The following is a 19,671-nucleotide window of genomic DNA, read 5'->3' as shown; positions in this document are numbered from 1 at the left end:
GGTCAGAGAGAGAGGGAGTCACAGGCTGAAACAGGCTCCAGGCTCTGAGCTGGCAGTCAGCACAGAGCCCGACGCGGGGCTTGACCCACGAACTGCGAGATCATGACCTAAGCGAAAGTCGGACGCTTAACTGACTAAGCCACCCAGGCGCCCCAAGCTTTTGGTTTCAAATATAGTTTGTCTGATGTAAGTAGGGGTACTCCAGCTTTCTTTTGACCTCCATTAGCTTGATAGATGGTTCTCCATCCCCTCACTTTTAAAAGGCACTTTTAGACATACAGGTGACTTTAGATCTAAAATGGGTTTATTGTAGGCAGCAAATAGATGTATCTTGTTGTTGTTTTTTTAATCCATTTTGATACTGTCTTTTGATTGGCTCATTTAGTCCATTTACATTCAGAGTGATTATTGAAAGATATGAATTTAGTTCCATTGTGTTGCCTGTAGAGTTGGTGTTTCTGGTGATGCTCTCTGGTCATTTTTAAACTTTGTTGCGTTTGGTGTTTTGTTTTTCTCCACTCAAAGAGTTCCTATTCAAATTTCTTATAGGGCTGATTTGTGGTCATGAACTCCTTTAGATTTTGTTTGTCTGGAAAATTCTTTATCTCTCCTTCTATTCTGAATGACAGCCTTGCTGGATAAAATATTTTTGGCTGCATATTTTTCCCATTTAGCACATTTAATATATCCTGCCACTCTATTCTGACCTGCCAAGTTTCTGTGGGAAGATCTGCAAACTTGATTTGTTTCCCTTGTAGGTTAAGGACTTTTCTTCCTTTGCTGCTTTCATAATTCTTTACTTGTTTGTGTATTTTGTTAATTTGACTATGATATGTCTTGGTGATGACTGGCTTTTGCTGAATTTAATAGAGGTTCTCTGTGCTTCTTGGATTTAGATGTATGTCCTTCTCCATATTAGGGAAGTTTTCAGCTATAATTTGCTCACATAAATGTTCTGCCACCTTTTCTCTTTCTTCATCTTCTGGGACTCCTATGATACAAATGTTATTGCTCTTTAGTAGGTCACTGAGTTCACTAAGTCTTGTATTGTGATCTTCGCCTTTGTTTCCTTCTTCTTTTCAGCTTCATTATTTTCCACAATTTTATCTCCTAAATCACTGATTCGCTGCTCTGCTTTATCCAGCCTTGCTGTCATGGCATCCATTTGAAATTGCACTTCGGTTATAGCATTTTTAATTTAGGGCTCACAAGATTTTAGTTTAGAGATTCTCTACGGTCTTCTATGCTTTCTTCAACCCCAGATGGTATCCTTATAATTGTAGTTTTAAATTCTAATTGAGACATTTTACTTATATCTGCTTTGATTAAATCCCTGGCCATGACTTCTACTGCCTGTTCCTTCTTTTTGGGTGAGTTTCTCTATCTTGTCATTTTGTCCATAAAAGAAAAGAAAAAATAAAGAAAAGAAACAAACAAAAACAAAGAAACCCCCCCCCAAAAAAAACAAAAAACCCTGTATCCTGGGTGTGTTTTGGGCTGCTTGTTTAGAGTCCAGGCCCCAAAATAAAACAATATAATGAAATGAAATGAAAACAAATGATAAAATAAAAAATAAGAGAATATGCATATGTAAAAATGTATACATAAAAATGTAAATAAAAAACAGTAAAAATTTAAAAAGGAATTGAAAATAAGAAAATAAATGAAAAAAGTTAATAATAAAAAAATAAAGAATAAAAGTAAAATGGAATTTAGATCCTATGTTTCTTAGAGCTGAAGCCTGCCCAGTAGACTTTGTGCAAATGAGTTGTTTGTGCTGGTCTTCTAGAGGAGGAGCCTGCTGCATGAATTCTATGGCTGATTTGTTTCAGTGGAAATGCACCTCTAGGGTGCAAAGGAGCAGAGCTTGGCATAAGTGGCTCTGGCCTCCACTGGGTGGTGGTGTTTTGCTCCCTGAAGTCTTTTGGCTCTGAAGAGTGGAATGAAAATAGCAGCACCCTGCTCTATAGCCCTGGAGCTAAATGTTTGCACCACGTATTCTTCAGGCAAACCTCACAGAAGAGCAATTAATCATTCTTCTTGTGTCTCCCGGTTTCCATCCTGTGCCAGCCTGTGGGAAAAAAGCAGTGGCATGAATGTACCGCTGTTCAGAGTTTATGTCAGAGCAGACAGCTAGCACCCGTGTTTGCTCTCCTCAGCCAGAGTGAGTCCCCTCTCTTATGCCTGGAAAGAGCACAGCATGTTGGCATGACCTGTCTTTCTTGTGACCCAAGGGATCCTCAGACCACACTGTCACTTCTTGAATTCTGTCCCACTTCACCACTTGAGCACCTTTACGCCAGGCACTTCCTCCATGGTAGCAGACTGCTAAAAGTTCAGATTTTGTGCTCCCTACTTATACCTTCCCACTAGCCTCCCTCAGCTCCCTCCCCAAGCTGTATCCAGAACAACATCTCTCCCATTAAATTCTCCATGAGTCCTACCTCCCAAAGGGTGGTCACTTTTCTACTTGTAGTCTTGCAATTTTTGTTCTCTCAAACCTCTGTTTGATTTCCTTGGTTTCAGAATGATTTGATAAATATCTATATGTGTTCAAAAGACAAGACAAGCTTAGGGTCTCCCTAATCATCATCTTAACTCCTCCCTGGATTGTCTTCAATATGGCTTCTAAGTTCTCTCACTGTAGTATATGTAGGTAATTTTCTTTCTTTCTTTTAGATTTAGTTGAATAAAAGGGGAAGACATAAGGGGAATGCTTCCTACCTTGAGTGGATTTGTTTCCCTTACTAGTAGCCAAACCCTTAGATGAGAGGAAGGCAAAGAAAGAAGGGTCTCAGAACCAGGAATTTAAATGAATAAGGGCAATGGCCGCCTCCAAACTGAAGTTGAATTTGAAATCAATTCTACCACAAAAGGCTGTTACACAATTAGAGTGATAATAAAGAACTTATAGATTGATACATTATTATTTATAGGCCTAAGATAGTCATTAGCATCTCATATAGAGCCTTACTTCTTTCTTAAAAATTTTTTTTTAATGTTTGCTTAGTTTTGAGAGACAGATAGACAGAGCATGAACAGTAGAGGGGCAGAGAGGGAGAACAGAAAATGAAGCAAGCTCCAGCCTTTGAACTGTCAGCACAGAGCCCACTGTGGGGCTCAAACTCCTGAACCACGAGATCATGACCTAAGCCAAAGTCAGATGCTCAACCAGCTGAGCCACACAAGCACCCCAAGCCTCATTTCTAATAAATAAAAATGACCTACCAGGTTCAATTAGGTGGTAAATATGAATTTTTAAAGATTGACCAGTTCATAACTATAGAGCAATTGTAATTATTTAAATGCAGAAAAGTCAGTCTAGTATTACACATGGTGTCTGACTATGTACCTCTTTAATCCTTTAGCACGGCCCTGACTGAATGGAAATCAGACAACTATGAGGAAGTCCCCAGGAAAATGTGAGATATAAATGAATAAAGATATATATATATATATATGCACATATGTACGTATATACTTATATCCACACAGATACACAAAGACACGTACACAAACATAAATACTATGAGTGAAAGGGATGAGGTTTCCAAATGCATTCATAGGAGCATCCATGACAATTCAGTGTCTTTGACTGTTTCTGAACCTTCTCGCTGTAGCACCTGTAGATAACTTCCTGTCTGTCTGGATCTAGTTGGATCAAAGAGGAGCAGGTTGTAAGAGGAACCCTTCCTCCTCCTGGGGACTGGCAGCCAAAACCTTTTGGAGATTTCTAGAGTGCCTGTGTATGAGTCCTACTAGACTGGGTGAAGAGGGAACAGACTCCTACTAAGACAAAGAGGAGGTGGCAGTAGGCGGGGGACAGAGGAGCGGTGCTAACTGAGCCTGGATCGCTCACCCTGCAAGCGCTCTGCCACCATGTGCGGCTGCTGCCCCAAATCCAAACCCACAGTCACGTGGAGGGGCCCCTGCCTCTGGCCTGCAGTTACTTGATGCTGTCTGAGGGCAGAGAAGGCCAGCATAAGAGGTTAAAAGGGTGAAGGAAGGACCTGACAGCAGAACATTTGGTGGGAAAGAAGGATATATACCTGTAAAATGAGGTTGGATTGAAATAATTTCCACCATGCAAGGCTGGTACACACTGACCTGGCATCAGTAGCAAAGATTTGTACTTAACTCTTGAATTATTCACATTTTTGCTAGGTCTAAAATACAGAAGACAGGGACACCTGGGTGGCTCAGTGGGTTAATAGTCCAACTTTGGCTCAGGTCGTGATCTCCCTGTTCACGAGTTTGAGGCCCACCTAGGGCTGTGCGCTGATGGCTCAGAGCCTGGAGCCTGCTTCGGATTCTGTGTCTTCCTCTCTCTCTGCCCCTCCCCTGCTCACACTCTGCTTGTCTCTCTTTCTCTTTCTCTCTCTTTCTGTCTCTCTCTCTCAAAATAAATAAACATTAAAAAATTTTAAATACATACTATGAACCTAGGGAAAATGAGATACTAGGTTTCAGTAACTGATTTGCATGTGAGTTTCCTAAATATCAACCCGTTTATAAGTTTAAGAATAATTGTGACCAATTTGCACTGAATCAGTAAGTCTACAAGTCATGTGGTGTCTTACTAGGTCTATTTTTAATCTTTTAGCACTGCCATGAATGAATGGACAGCAGTATCCTCTGAAGGGCTCTCCAATGCAAAGTGAGCTATGGTGAATCCATACGTAGATATGTATCTGTATACACACACACAGTAGGATTTGGGATGGTCTCTCTCAGGATCACTCGTGGGATAACAAAATTCTGTTAATAAGAGATAACAAAATGCTGTATCTGATGTCTTCTCATGGTAAGCTTCTATATGTAATACTCTTTATCTTTTGACTATAGGTGGAAAACGGATAAACAGGTCCTAGACGGAGTCTTTTTAATCCTAGCATTTGTTACTCTTGATTATTGTGTGTGAGATTCTACTAGAATGGTCAGGGAGGAGGAAATCTTATTCAGAGCAAAGAGGTGTCAGCAGAAAGAATGGAGCTGATAGACCCTGGATCTGTCCCTCACCCTCCAGAGCTCTGCCCCCATGTGAAGCTGGTGCCCCAAACCCACCACCATACTGGAAGGAGTCTCTGCCTCGGGTCTTTAGTCACTTGGCTCTGTCTGAGGGGCAGGAAAGACCTCCAGGAAGCATGAAAAGTAAGCAGGTGATGGAAGGACTTGTCAATCATGCAATTAGTTGGGGTTAAAGAGATATGTATCTATAAATGAAAGTTGAATTTGAAATAAATTCCACCACACAAAAGCTGTTCACACTGAGTTTAGAGAGATAGTAAAGAACTCTTATAGATTGATGCATTGCATTATTCATTTTTAGGCCTAAGATAGTCATTACCATCTCATATAAAGCCTCATTTCTATTTAAAAAAAATCACCTACTAGGTTCAATTAGGTGGTAAATGCCTGAATTTTTAAAGGTTGACCAGTTCATAACTATGGAGCAATTGCAGTTATTTAAACGGAGAAAAGTCAGTCTAGTATTACACATGGTGTCTGACTGTGTACTTCTTTAATCTTTTAGCACGGCCCTGAGTGATTGGAAATCAGACAGCTATGTGGAAGTCATCAGTAAAACGTGAGATATAAATGAATAAAGATATATATATGTATATATATCTAATATATATATACATATATGTATGTATATAGTTATATCCACACAGATGCACAAAGACATGTACACAAACATAAATACTGTGAGTGAAAGGGATGAGGTTTCCAAATGCATTCATAGAAGCATCCATGACAATTCAGTGTCTTTGACTGTTTCTGAACCTTCTCGCTGTAGCACCTGTAGATAACTTCTTGTCTGTTTTGGATCTAGTTGGATCAAAGAGGAGCAGGTTGTAAGAGGAACCCTTCCTCCTCCTGGGGACTGGCAGCCAAAACCTTTTGGAGATTTCTAGAGTGCCTGTGTATGAGTCCTACTAGACTGGGTGAAGAGGGAACAGACTCCTACTAAGACAAAGAGGAGGTGGCAGTAGGCGGGGGACAGAGGAGCGGTGCTAACTGAGCCTGGATCGCTCACCCTGCAAGCGCTCTGCCACCATGTGCGGCTGCTGCCCCAAATCCAAACCCACAGTCACGTGGAGGGGCCCCTGCCTCTGGCCTGCAGTTACTTGATGCTGTCTGAGGGCAGAGGAGACCAGCATAAGAGGTTAAAAGGGAGAAGGAAGGACCTGACAGCAGAACATTTGGTGGGAAAGAAGGATGTATACCTGCAAAATGAGGTTGGATTGAAATAATTTCTACCATGAAAGGCTGGTGCACACTGACCCGGCGTCAGTAGCAAAGATCTGTACCTAACTCGAAGTATTCACATTTTTGCTAGGTCTAAAATACAGAAGACAGGGACACCTGGGTGGCTCAGTCACTTAAGTTCGACTTTGGCTCAGGTTGTGATCTCATGGTTTATGGGTTTGAACGTCACCTTGGGCTGTGCACTGACAGCTGGAGCCTGCTTCGGATTCTGTGTCTCGCTCTCTCTCTGCCCCTCTCCCACTCACAGTCTCTCTGGGTCTCCCTCAAAATAAATAAACATTAAAAAATTTTAAATACATATTACAAACCTAGGGAAAATGAGATACTAGGTTTCAATAACTGATTTGCATGTGAATTTGCTAAATATCAACCAGTTTATAAGTTCACAAGTAATTGTGACCAATTTGCAGTGAATCACTAGTCTAGAAGTCATGTGGTGTCTCACTATGTCTACTTTTAATCCTTTAGCCGTGCCATGAGTGAATGGACAGCAGTATCCTCTGAAGGGCTCTCCAGTGCAAAGTGAGCTATGATGTAGATATGTATCTGTACACACACCTGCGTGTGCGCACGCGCACACACACACACACACACATTGGGATTTGGGGTGTTCACTCTCAGGACCACACATGGGAATGCACAGTTCCCTTGATGCTGTTTGTAAAGTCTTCTCACGGTAAGCTTCTATATGTAATATTCTTTTTCTTTGAGTCAAGGTAGAAAAACGATGAAGGGGTCATAGAAGGCATTTTCTCACCCCCAGTCTTCACCCTCAGTTACGAGCAGCCAAACTGATAGGACATTTTCAGATTGCCTGTGTCTGGGTCTCTGTGAGGGTAGGAAGCAGAATATTAATTAGTAAATTAAAAACAGCAAATAGTTATCAGTGTAGAGGATGCAGAGGGTGCCTCAGCAGAAAATAATTGAGCTAATAGACTCAGATCTGTATATATTTTGCCACCACTGGCAGCGGGTACCCCAAGCCCAGACCTCCCATCGCACTGGATAGGACACTTGACTCAGACAGACCTGTACTGATCTGATATTATCTGAGTAGCAGGAAAGACATCCACGGTTCCTAAAAAAGCACACATGGTTTGGAAGGACTTGCAAATCAGGAAATCAGATCGGTCAAGAGAGGTGTATATCTACACTGAGGTAAATAAATGAATCCCATTGTAAAAGAATGTTACACATTGGGTCAGATTCAGTAGTAAAGAACTGTACTTAGATCTTGAGTCATTAATTTTTGACAGGAGAAGGTATTCATTACAAAGACATAAAGCCTCATTTCTAGGGGGAAATGACATACCAGATTTCAAATAACTGATTGATATGTAAATTTTAAGAGTGTCAACTATTTTTTAAGTTGGAGAGTAATTTTAACTAATTGAACTAAAATATTTAGTGTAGAATGTCATCTAGTGTCTGACTCTGTCCGTTTTTAATCCCTTAGCACTGCCTGGAGTGAATTAACAACAGGGACTTCTGGTGAAATCAGCAAGGAAATGTGAGATATAAGTAGAGATGTAAACAAAACTATACATATATAAATACACATACTGAGAGGGTGCGAGGGAGAAAGAGAGAAACTGAGATTTGGGAGGTTCATTTTCAGGAGCATTCAAGACATTACAGTGTCTCTTTTTGTTTTTCCTTTTGTGTCTACCTTTTTCTTTTTTAATTTAAATCCAAGTTTACATATAGTGTGAGAATGATTTCAAGAGTAGAACTCAGGGATTCATCCCTTATGTATAACACCCAGTGCTCATTCCCACAAGTGTCCTCCTTAATGTCCATCACCCATTTAGCCCATCCTCCCCCACCATCTACCCTCTGTTCAGTTTGTTCTCTGTATTTAACAGCCTTTTGTGGTTTGTCTCCCTCTGTTTTTATCTTATTTTTGCTTCCCTTCCCCTGTGTTTATCCATTTTGTTTCTTAAATTCCACATAGAGTGAAATGATCAGTTTTTTGTCTTTCTCTGACTTATTTCACTTAGCATAATACACTAATTCTATCCATGTTGTTGCAAATGGCAAGATTTCATTCTTTTTGATCACTGAGTAATATCCCACTAGATATATATACCACATCTTCTTTATCCATTCATCAGTCAGTGGACATTTGGGCTCTTCCCATACTTGGGCTATTGTTGATAGTGCTGCTATAAACATTAGGATGCATGTGCCCCTATGAATCAGCATTTTTGCACCCTTTGAATAAATACCTAGTAGTACAATTGCTGGGTTGTAGGGTAGCTCTCTTTTTAATTTCTTGAGGAACCTCCATACTATTTTGCAGAAGACAGTGTGGTGTCTTTGACACCATTTCCAAATTACTGAGGCCTATGAAAGTAACCTTGTCTCTGGTTTGGATAGAGTTGGATAAAAGAGAAACAGGTCATAAGGGGGTGCATCTTATTCCTCTTCTGTTTCTCACCTTTAGCTAGTGACCACCCAAACCCCTAGGAAATGATCAAAATGCCCCATGTATGAGACTCTACCAAAGTGGAGCAAGGGGTGCCTGGGTCAGTCGGTTAAGCATCTGACTCTTGATTTTGGCTCAGATCATGATCTCATGGTTCCAGGGATCAAGCCCCATGTTGGGCTCTGCACTGACAGCATGGAGTCAGCTTGGGATTCTCTCTCTCTCTCTCTCTCTCTCCCCCACTCTCCTCCCCCCCCATTCACGCTCTCTCGTGCTCTCTTTCTCAAAATAAATAAACTTAAAAAAAAGTGGAACAAGAGAGGAGATAAACCCGTTTTGGAGCAAAGAGAAGATTCAGAAGTCAAGAAAATGTGCACAAACTTGATTCATTAAGTTTTTGTCCACAGGAGTAAGATTCTCATTATAAGCATATAAAGCCTCATTTGTAGGGAAACGTTAAATGCCAGGTTTCAAAGGCTGATTAAATTATTTTTAAGTCCATTAGATTGGAAATTACAGCATAATTGTATCTAATTTTCATCTAAAAAAATCTAGAGAGACATGTAAAGTCTTACAATGTGCAGTTTTAATCCTTTAGCAATGACTCAAGTCAGGGGAAAAAAGTAACTGGTGTTAACCCTTTGATGAAATGTGAGATATACATACATGGAGATAGAGGAAGGGAGATGCTGAGATTTGTGAAGTTCATTCAGGAAAGTGCTCCTGGCAATTCAGAGTTTCATCACACTTTATCTCATGTCTTTGCAAGCTTCAGAATGTAACTTTCTTTTCTGGGTCTATTTGGGGCAATGTGACCAGGTCATAAAGGGAAATCGTCTGTTACCTTTTGTAGCAGCCAAAACACTTAGGAAACTACCAGATTGCCCAGATATGAGACGACATACCCCCTGAGTGTGTGGGCAAGAAAAGACAGAATTGAATTTGGAGCAAGGAGGAATCCCCAGTGGATAGGGAGCAGAGGAACCCACAGCAGAAAAAAAAAAAAAGGGAGCTAGTAGACCCTGGATATGCCTCTTACCCTCCAGAGTACTGCCACCATGTGAGGGTGGTACCCCTAACCCCCTGCCACACTGGAGGCAGCCCCTGCCTCGGGTCAGCAGTTATTTGACCCTTTCTGAGGTGCAGGAAAGACCTCTATGATTCCCGAGGGGTTAATAGGTGGTGTAGGGACTTAAGACAGAAACTTACAAGGACAAGCAAGATTAGTATCTACAGACTCAGGTTGAATTCGAAGCAAATTTAACCACAAAATGGTATTATATTTGGGGATTAAAAGAAGTGTACAGAAACTTGATGTATTAATATTTTCTACAGGACTAAGATTTTCATTACAAACACGTAAACTTAATTTCTAGGGGAAAACTAAATACCAGGTTTCAATGAACTGATTAAGATGTTACATTCTTAGGTCAGCCAGATTATAAATTGTAGAGTAATTGATGCTAATTTGCATTTAAAAATAAGTCTAGAAGGGCACGGAGTCTTACAATGTGCATTTTAAATCCTTTAGCTGTGACCCACGTGAGTTGAAAAAAGTAACCGGTGTTAAAGGAACCAAGGAAAGGTGAGATATAAACATACAGAGAGGAAGGGGGATACTAAAGTTTATGAGGTCAAATTAGTTATGAAGTCCTTGTTTCCAACAATCATGTAAATCCTATCCAAGTTAGCCATGATATGTGAAGAGTAGAAGGTGTTGGAGGGACTCAGATTCCAAATAACTAATTGACATATTTTTAAGAGTTCAATCCTTTTATATATTGTATAGCAAATGTATCAATTTCAACCAAAAAAAGTAAGTCTATGAACTCACTTAGTTCCATGTACATTTTTAATCCTTCACCTTGACCTGAATAAAGTGGCATCAGAAGTATTTGACTACTTTGATATATTTTACCTTTCAATGATGGTGCACTAAAGACTACTGATGTCATTTATTTGGGTCAGTGCTGTGTATATATTAATCTCTCTCTATATAGAGAGAGCCCAAGAAAGACACAGAGAAAGAAAGAAGCAGAAGACAGAAAGACAGGAGACAAAGTGGGAGAAGGGAAGGGGATGGAGAGGGATAGAGATACAGATGAAGGAGAGACAGGGAAGGGAGGAGAGTAAGAGAAAGCTAGAGTGATCTGCAAAATTCAGTCCTGGAGGTATCTATGAGAGTATGGAGTTTTCTGGACAAGAAGTCTAAAATTCTTTCTAAAAATTTAGGTCATCCAGTGAGCTAAGTCATGTTTACTATATCCTTTAGATTCAAGGCAGTCTTGTTCAGATACATTTTTACATCGCTATTCCATGTAGCAAATTTCTAATGACCTGTTTTTGCATTTCTTGGTGGTTAAAGTATAATAGAACAACTCGCCAGGTTCCATGATGATGATGAAGACATTGGCTTTCTCAATTCATATGAGTAAGTCATTTTGAGGGTTGGAGGAGGGCTTATCTCTTATCTTTGCAAAGGTAGAGCTTGTGTTGAGACAAAAGAAAAACTACGGAAAGGTATCAAAATGTTTGAGAGGGAGAGTACACAATAATGACTCAAATTTAATTTGCAGGTAAGCACCATGCTTGAAAAAATTTCCACACATTCACAAACGTTCATCTAGTTAAAACTGTGAAAATAGTCTTAATAGATACTACTTGTATTACAAAGTTTCTTCTTAACAGAGGAATGAAGAATGCTACTTATTCCTTCCTTGTGTTCATTTTTTTCCCCTGGAAAAAAAATTTGTCTATGAGCAAATGGGACTGAGAACAAAAGTGAACACATTTTTCTGATTAAGGGCCTCTTCCTGCTCACTGGAATCATTCATTTTGACTTGTTTCTTCTTCTTCTTCTTCTTCTTTTTTTTAATGTTTTTATTTCTGAGAGAGAGACAGAGAGAGAGACAGCGTGAGCAGGGGAGGGTCAGAGAGAGAGGGAGACACAGAATCTGAAACAGGCTCCAGGCTCTGAGCTGGCTGTCAGCACAGAGCCCGATGCGGGGCTTGAACCCACGAACCGTGAGATCATGACCTGAGCCAAAGTCGGACACTTAACAGAAGGAGCCACCCAGGCACCCCAATTTTGACTTGTTTCTGAATATTCTCCCTGAAAGTACTTCTTACTGCATTTAACCTGAAGGCATTGTTACTATGTATCCATGGCAAGGAGAAAATACTTTCTTAGAATCACATGTGTCTGAACTGCAGAAATATTCTTGAGATTTTTCCTCTGCTTTCCTCTTGGCCACTTATTTAACCATCTAGCCCCTTGTGCCAATATGTTGGAGAGTGAGTAGTGCGGAAGAGGAAATTAGCTGGTCACTGCTGGAATTTTTTTGCTATCTAGACAAAGATTACGTAGAAAATAAAGGGGAGAGTAATGAATCCAAATAGTTCTCCAGATTACCCATGAAAGAATGATACTTATCTATAAACAAAACATGTATAAAGAAATTAAGAATTAATATTTATGGGTACATTTATTGTTTGTCTGTATTTCCTGTTTCTGTGACTTTTCATCATGGGCTATTAATGAAGATTTCACCCTGCTATTTTATTAAATTATAGGTCTGCCTTTAGCTACACACTTTCTGCAGTAAGTCTGCCCAGGACTGAGGCAAACATTTTTAAGTTTTTAATTCCAGTGTAATTAACATACCGTGTTGTATTAGTTTCAGGTATACAATAGGGTGATCCTTCAGTCCATACATTTCTCCATGCTCATTAGGACAAATGAGCCCTTAATCCCCATCACCTATTTAACACATCTTCCTACCCACCTCCCCTCTGCCATTTGCAAGCAAAGCTTTGTGTAAACATAAGTTTCATTTATCTTTGGTTAATACTGAGGAATAGAATTGCTGAATCTTGGGACATCTGGTTGTCTCAGTCAGTTAAGCATCTGACTCTTGACTTTGGTTCAGGTCGGGATGCCAGGGTCATGGGATTGAGCTCTGTTGGGCTCAGTGCTGAGCATGGAGCCTGTTTAAGATTCTCTCTAATCTCTCTATACCTTCACCCCCCCTTTGCCACTCTCCCTGAGCATGCGCTCCCCCACCACCACCTCTTGCTCTCTCTCTCTCTAAAAATAAGTAAGTAAATAAATAAAAGAATTGCTGGATCTTACGGTAAAGAGTGTGTTTAATTATAATAGAAGTAGCTCCAAAAAAGCTACCATCTCACATGTATGAGTTTTGATTGTTCTGCATCCTCACTTGTACTTGGTTTGTGCATCAGTTTTGTTTCATTTTTTAAGACATTTAATAGATGAGTTGTGATATCTCATTAAGACTTAAAATTGCATTTTCATAATGACCAATGATGTTCAGCGTCTTTTCCTATGTTTATTTACTATCTATAGATTATTTTGATAAAATGTCTCTCTAAATCTTTTGCCTGTTTTTAAATTTTTCCCTTTTTGTTGAGTTTTGAGAGTTCTTGTTGCCTTTTAAAATTTTATTTAAATTCAAGTTACATAACATATAGTGTATTAATGATTTCAGGAATCAAATTTAGTGATTCCTCACTTACATATAACACCCAGTGCTCATCCCAACAAGTGCCCTTCTTAATGCCCATTGCCCATTTAGCCCATCCCTCCACCCACCTCCCCTCCAGCAACCCTCAGTTCTCTGTATTTAAGAGTCTCTAATACTTTGTCTCCCTCTCTGTTTTATCTTATTTTTGCTTCCCTTCCCCTGTGTTCATCTGTTTCATTTCTTAAATTCCACATATGAGTGAGATCATGTGATATTTGATTTTCTCTGACTTATTTCACTTAGCATAATACACTCTAGTTCCATTAATGTTGTTGCAAATAGAAAGATTACATTCTTTTTGATGGCTGAGTAATATCCCATTATATATATATATATATATATATACCACATCTTTATCCATTCATCAGTCAATGGACATTTGGGTTCTTTCCATACTTTGACTGCGATCAGTTGTGTTACTGTAAATGTTGGGGTGCATGTGCCCAATTGAATCAGCATTTTTGTACACTTTGGATAAATACCTAGTAGTGTAATTGCTGGGTTGTGGAGTAGTTCTATTTTTAATTTATTGATGAACCTCCATACTGTTCCCTAGAGTGGCTGCACCAGTTTGCATTCTCAATAGCAGTGCAAAGGGGTTCCTCTTTCTCCGCATCCTCACTAACATCTGTTGTTGCCTGAGTTGTTAATTTTAGCCACTCTGACTGGTGTGAGGTGGTTGTCTCATTATGGTTTTTATTTGTACTTCCTTGATGATGAGCGATATTGAACATCTTTTCATGTGTCTGTTAGTCATCTGGATGTTTTCTTTGGAAAAGTGTCTATTCATGTCTTCTGCCCATTTCTTCTCTGTATTATTTTTTTGGGTGTTGAGTTTGATAAGTTCTCTATAGATTTTGGATACTAACCCTTTATCTCATATGTCATTTGCAGATATCTTCTCCCATTCCATCAGTTGCCTTTTAGTTTTGCTGATTATATCCTTCGCTGTGCAGAAGTTTTTATCTTGATGCGATCCCAATAGTTCATTTTTGCTTTTGTTTCACTTGCCTCTGGAGACACGTCAAGTAAGACGTTGCTGCGGCTGAGGTCAAAGAGGTTGTTGCCTGTTTTCTTCTCTAGGATTTTGATGACTTCCTGTCTTATGTCTAGGACTTTCATCCATTTTGAGTTTATTTTTGTGTACAGTGTAAGGAAATGGTCCATTTTCATTCTTCATGGCATTTTACAGCTTTCTCAGCACCATTTGCTGAAGAGACTGTCTTTTTTTCCATTGGTTTTTCTTTTCTACTTTATCAAAATTTAGTTGGCCATACATTTGTGGGTCGATTTCTGGGTTCTTATCCAGATTCACTGATCTGTGTGTCCTTTTTTGTGCCAGTACCATACTGTTTTGATTACAGCTTTATAATACAGCTTGAAGTCTGGAATTGAGATGCCTCCAGCTTTGGTTATCTGTTTTAACAGTACTTTGGCTATTCAGGGTCTTTTCTGGTTCCGTACAAATTTAGAACTGTTCGCTCTAGCCCTGTGAAGAATGCTGGTGTTATTTTGATAGGGATTGCATTGAATATATAGATTGCTTTGAGTAGTATCAACATTTTAATAATATTTATTCTTCCAATCCAGGAGCATGGAATGTTTTTCCATTTTTTTTGTGTGTCATCTTCAATTTCTTTCATAAGCTTTGTATAGTTTTCAGTGTATAGATTTTTCACCTAACCTCTCTGGTTAGGTTTATTTCTAGGTATTTTAGGAGTTTTGTTGCATTTGTAAATGGGATTGATTCCTTGATTTATTGTTCTGCTACTTCATTATTGGTGTATAGAAATGTGAATGGATTTTATATCCTGTGAATTGCTAAATTCATTTATCAGTGCTAGCAGTTTTGGGGTGGAATCTTTTGGGCTTCCCACAAAGGGTATCATATTGTCTGTAAAGAGTGAAAGTTTGACTTCCTCCTTGCTGATTTGGATGCCTTTTCTTTCTTTGTGTTGTCTGACTGCTGAGTCTAGACCTTCTAACACTATGTTGAATAACAGTGGTGAGAGTGAATATCCCTATTGTATTCTTGACCTTAGGAGGAAAGCTCTCAGTTTTTCCCCACTGAGGATGATATTACCTGTGGATCTTTCATATATATATATATGTGTGTGTGTGTATATATCTATACATATATAGATATATATATGTATATGAGACATACACACACACACACACACACACACACACACACACACACACAGAATCTGAAGCCGACTCCAGGCTCTGAGCTGTCAGCACAGAGCCCGACACGGGGCTTGAACCCATGAGCAGTGAGATCATGACCTAAGCCGAAGTCAGATGCTCAACAAACTGAGCCACCCAGGTGCCTTGTGTGGCTCTTTCGTATATGGCCTTTCTGATGTTGAGGTATCTTTCTTCTATCCTGACTTCCTTGAGGGTTTTTTTTTTTTTATCAAGAAAGAATACTATATTTTGTCAAATGCTTTTTCTGCACCTATTAAGAGAATCATGTAGATCTTATCCTTTCTTTTAACAATGTGATGTACCACATAGATTGATTTGCAGGTATTGAACCAACCCAGTATCCTAGGAATAAATCCCAGTTGATAGTGGTGAATAATCTTTTTAATGTATTGTTGGACTTGGTTTGCTAATATCTTGTTGAGAATTTTGCATATTTGTTCATAAGAGAAATTGATCTGTAATTCTCCTTTTTAGCGGGTTCTTTGTCTGCTTTTGGAATCAAGGTAATGCTGGCCTTATAGAATGAGTTTGTAAGTTTTCCCTCTATTTCTATTTTTGGAACAGCTTCAAAAGAGTAAGTGTTAACCTTCTTTAAATGTTTGATAGAATTCTCCTGGAAAGCCATCTGGCTCTGGACTCTTGTTTGTTGGGAGATTTTTGATCACTGATTCAATTTCTTTACAGGTTATGGGTCCATTCAAATTTTCTATTTCTTCCTGTTTCAGTTTTGATAGTTTATATGAGTCTAGGAATTTGTCCATTTCTTCCAGATTGCCCGATTTGTTTGCATATAATTGCTCATAATATTCTTGTATTATTATTTGTATTTCTGTGGTGTTAGTTGTGATCTCTCCTCTTTCGTTGGTGATTTTATTTATTTAGGTCCTTTTTCTTTATGATCAGTCTGGCTAGTGGTTTATCAATTTTGTGAATTCTTCTGATGAACCAGCTCCTGGCTTTATTGATCTATTCTAATTTTTAAAAATTTTCTATGTCATTGATTCCTGCTCTAATCTTTATTATGTCCTATTTTCTGCTGGTTTGGGGCTTTATTTGCTGCTGTTTTTTCAGCTCTTTTAGGTGTAAGGTTAGGTTGTCTATCTGAAGCCTCTCTTCCTTCTTTAGGAAGGCTTGGATTGGTATATACTTCCCTCTTATGCCTTATGCCTATGCTGCATTCCAGAGGTTTTGGACTGTTGTGTTTTCATCTTCACTGGTTTCCTTGTACTTTTTAACTTCTTTTTTAATTTCTTGGTTAATCCATTAATTCTTTAGTAGGATTCTTTAATCTCCAGGTATTCAAGGTTTTTCCATAGTTTTCCTGTGGTTGATTTTTAATTTCATAGTACTGTGGTCTGAAAATACGCATGGTATGTATGATCTTGATCTTTTTATACTTGTTGAGGGCTGATTTGTGACCCAGTATGTGATCTATTCTGAAGAATGTTTCTTGTGCACTTGAGAAGAATGTGTATTCTGCTGCTTTAGGACAAAATGTTCTGAATATATTTGTTAAGTCCATCTGGTCCAGTGTGTCTTTCAAAGCCATTGTTTTCCTGTTGGTTTTCTGTCTACATGATCTGTCCATTATTGTAAGTGGAATGTTGAAGTCTCTTACTATTATTGTATTATTACAAATCAATATCTTTATGTTTGTGATTAATTGATTTATATATTTGGGTGTTGCAATTTAGGGGCATCAATATTTACAATTGTTAGATCTTGATAGACCCCTTAATTGTGATATAATGCCCTTCTTCAACTTTGTTGCAGCCTTTATTTTAAAATCTAGTTTGTCTGATATAATTAAGGCTACTCCAGCTTTCTTTTACCACCATTAGCATGATAGATGGTTCTCCATCCCCTTACTTTCAATTTGCAGGTGTCTTTAGGTCTAAAATGAGTCTATTGTAAACAGCAGATAGATGGCCTCATTTTCTTTTCCATTCTGATATCCTATGTCTTTTGATTTGAACATGTAGTCCATTTGCATTTAGAATGAGTACTGAAGGATATGAATTTAGTGCCATTGTGTTGTCTGTAGAGTTGGTGTTTCTGGTGATGTTCTCTGGTCCTTTCTTGTCTATGTTACTTTTGGTCTTGTTTTGTTTTGTCTTTTCTCCACTAAGAGTTCCCCTTAAAATTTCTTGCAGGGCCAATTTAGTGGTCATGAACTCCTTTAGTTTTTGTTTGCGAAACTCTTTATCTCTCCTATTTTGAATGACAGTCTTGCTGGATAAATAATTTTTGGCTGCATATTTTTCTAATTCATCACTTTGAACATATCCTGCCACTCCTTTCTGGCCTGCCAAGTTTCTGTGGATAGATTTACTGTGAACCTGAACTGCCTTCCTTGTAGGTTAAGGACTTTTTCCCTTGCTCCTTTCATAATTCTTTCCTAGTCTGTGTATTCTGTGAATTTGACTATGATATGCCTTGGTGATGGCTGCTTTTTGTTGACTCTAATGGGAGTTCTCTATGCTCCTTGGGTTTTTATGTTTGTGTCCTTTCCCAGTTTAAGAAAGTTCTCCACTATAATTTGCTCACATAAACCTCTACACCTTTTTCTCTCTCTTTACATTCTGGGTCTCCTATGATTTGGTTGTTAGCCCCTTTTAATAAGTCACTGAATTCTCTAAGTCTTGTATTGCGAGCTTTTGCCTTTGTTTCTGTATTTTTTTCCTGCTTTATTATTCTCCATATTTTTATCTTCTATATTGCCGAGTTCCTGCTCTGCTTCATCCATCCTTGCTGTTGTAGCATGAAGTTGAGATTGCATCTTGGTCATAGATTTTATTTCTTTTATCTCCACAGAAAGGGGTTCTCTGGTATCTTCTATGCTTTTTTTTTCCAGCCACAGTTAATATTCTTATCATTGTGTTTCTAAATTCTAGTTCAGACATCTTACTTATATCTGTGTTAAGTCCCTGACTTGATGAAGAAAAAATAAACATAAAAAATAAAAATTAAAACAAGACAAAAAAAGTCAAATAAAGGAAGGTAGATACTAGGTGTGTTTTGGTCTGCTTGTTAAAAGAAGCTTGAATGAGTAGAGAAAAAAGAAGAAGAAAAAGTAAGAAAAAATTTTAACTAAAAAATTATATAATAAAATAGAATAAAATAAAGAAAATGAAATGAATTAAAAATTAAAATAAAGTAAAAAAATAAATTTTTCTCTTTCTGTATCCAAGAAAGAGAAAGAATGAAAAAATGTAATTTAAGACAAAACAGAAGCAAAGAAAATGAGCAAATTTATGAACTAGCAGAGTGAAACCCAAATAAAGTTACAACCAGTTTTCCCTAAAATTGAAACTATGAAGCCCTCTATAGTCTATACACTAAGCAGGTGGTGTGACTTGTGCTAGTTTTCTGGAGGATGTGCTTGGAAGACACATTTGGTCATGGCTTGGTGTAAGGGCTCCATTCTCAACTAGGTGGCACTGCTTAGTTTACTGGGGTGGATCAATGCAGCACGCACAGGAGAGGTGAAAGTGCCTTTACCTAGCTCCCTAGTCTCTGTCACAGAAACTTAAGCTCTCACTGACCCGCGGTCAGGCACCCCTCCTTTGTCTCAGGCTTCTGTCCACTCCCTGCCTCTACCCTGTCCATGTCCAAGCTGTCCGCCTGCCAGGAAGCACCTCCCTCCAGAGTTTTATTTCAGACAGGGTTGTGTTTCAAAACTGCACACAGAGACCCTGTGGCTTGGGCTTGCACCAGCTCTCTAGGGGAGGATCTCACTGAGTAATGGCTGGGTGCTGGCTTGACCCAGGAAACATTCATGTGGTCGGGCAGCCGCAGAGGTTCAGAGATTATGGCAAATCACAACACACAGGTGGTACCAGGTTTCACAGAACTCTTGTCTTTGTCCCAATACCAGCAAACTGCTGCTCTCCTGGGTTGCTGGACCTTTGCATGGGGGGAGGCCCTATATCCTCTACCAAATGCACTCCAAGCAGGGGAACTGCTTCGCATCTTGTGGCACATCAACCCCTCAGACTGCTGCCTGCTCCTGGGGAGTTGCCCTATGTCCTCACTGGAGCATGGCTAGACACTTAGCTGTGAGACTTCAGACTCTGTGCTCCACTGTTTATTGAATCCTGGAGGTATTGAAACTTTCTCCTTTCTCCCTGTCAATGGTTTTGGGGAACAGATTTCTTGTTCAGTCCCCTGCATGTATCTTCACTCTTTTTCTCTCTCTCCAGCTTCTTTTGGGGG

The 19,671-nt window shown here is 39.1% G+C and overlaps 1 protein-coding gene across 1 annotated transcript in view; it reads left to right on the top strand.

Annotated features, from left to right (window-relative positions):
- Positions 1–19,671, top strand: part of LOC144222111 (phosphatidylinositol 3,4,5-trisphosphate 3-phosphatase TPTE2-like) — a 165,684-nt gene that overhangs the window by 57,177 nt on the left and 88,836 nt on the right. The gene's annotated exons all lie outside the window — the stretch shown is intronic.

The sequence above is a fragment of the Crocuta crocuta genome, unplaced genomic scaffold (genome assembly GCF_008692635.1).
Source record: "Crocuta crocuta isolate KB4526 unplaced genomic scaffold, BGI_CrCroc_1.0 scaffold190, whole genome shotgun sequence".
NCBI classification, from domain to species: domain Eukaryota; kingdom Metazoa; phylum Chordata; class Mammalia; order Carnivora; family Hyaenidae; genus Crocuta; species Crocuta crocuta.
This window is presented reverse-complemented; position numbering and strand designations above follow the sequence as displayed.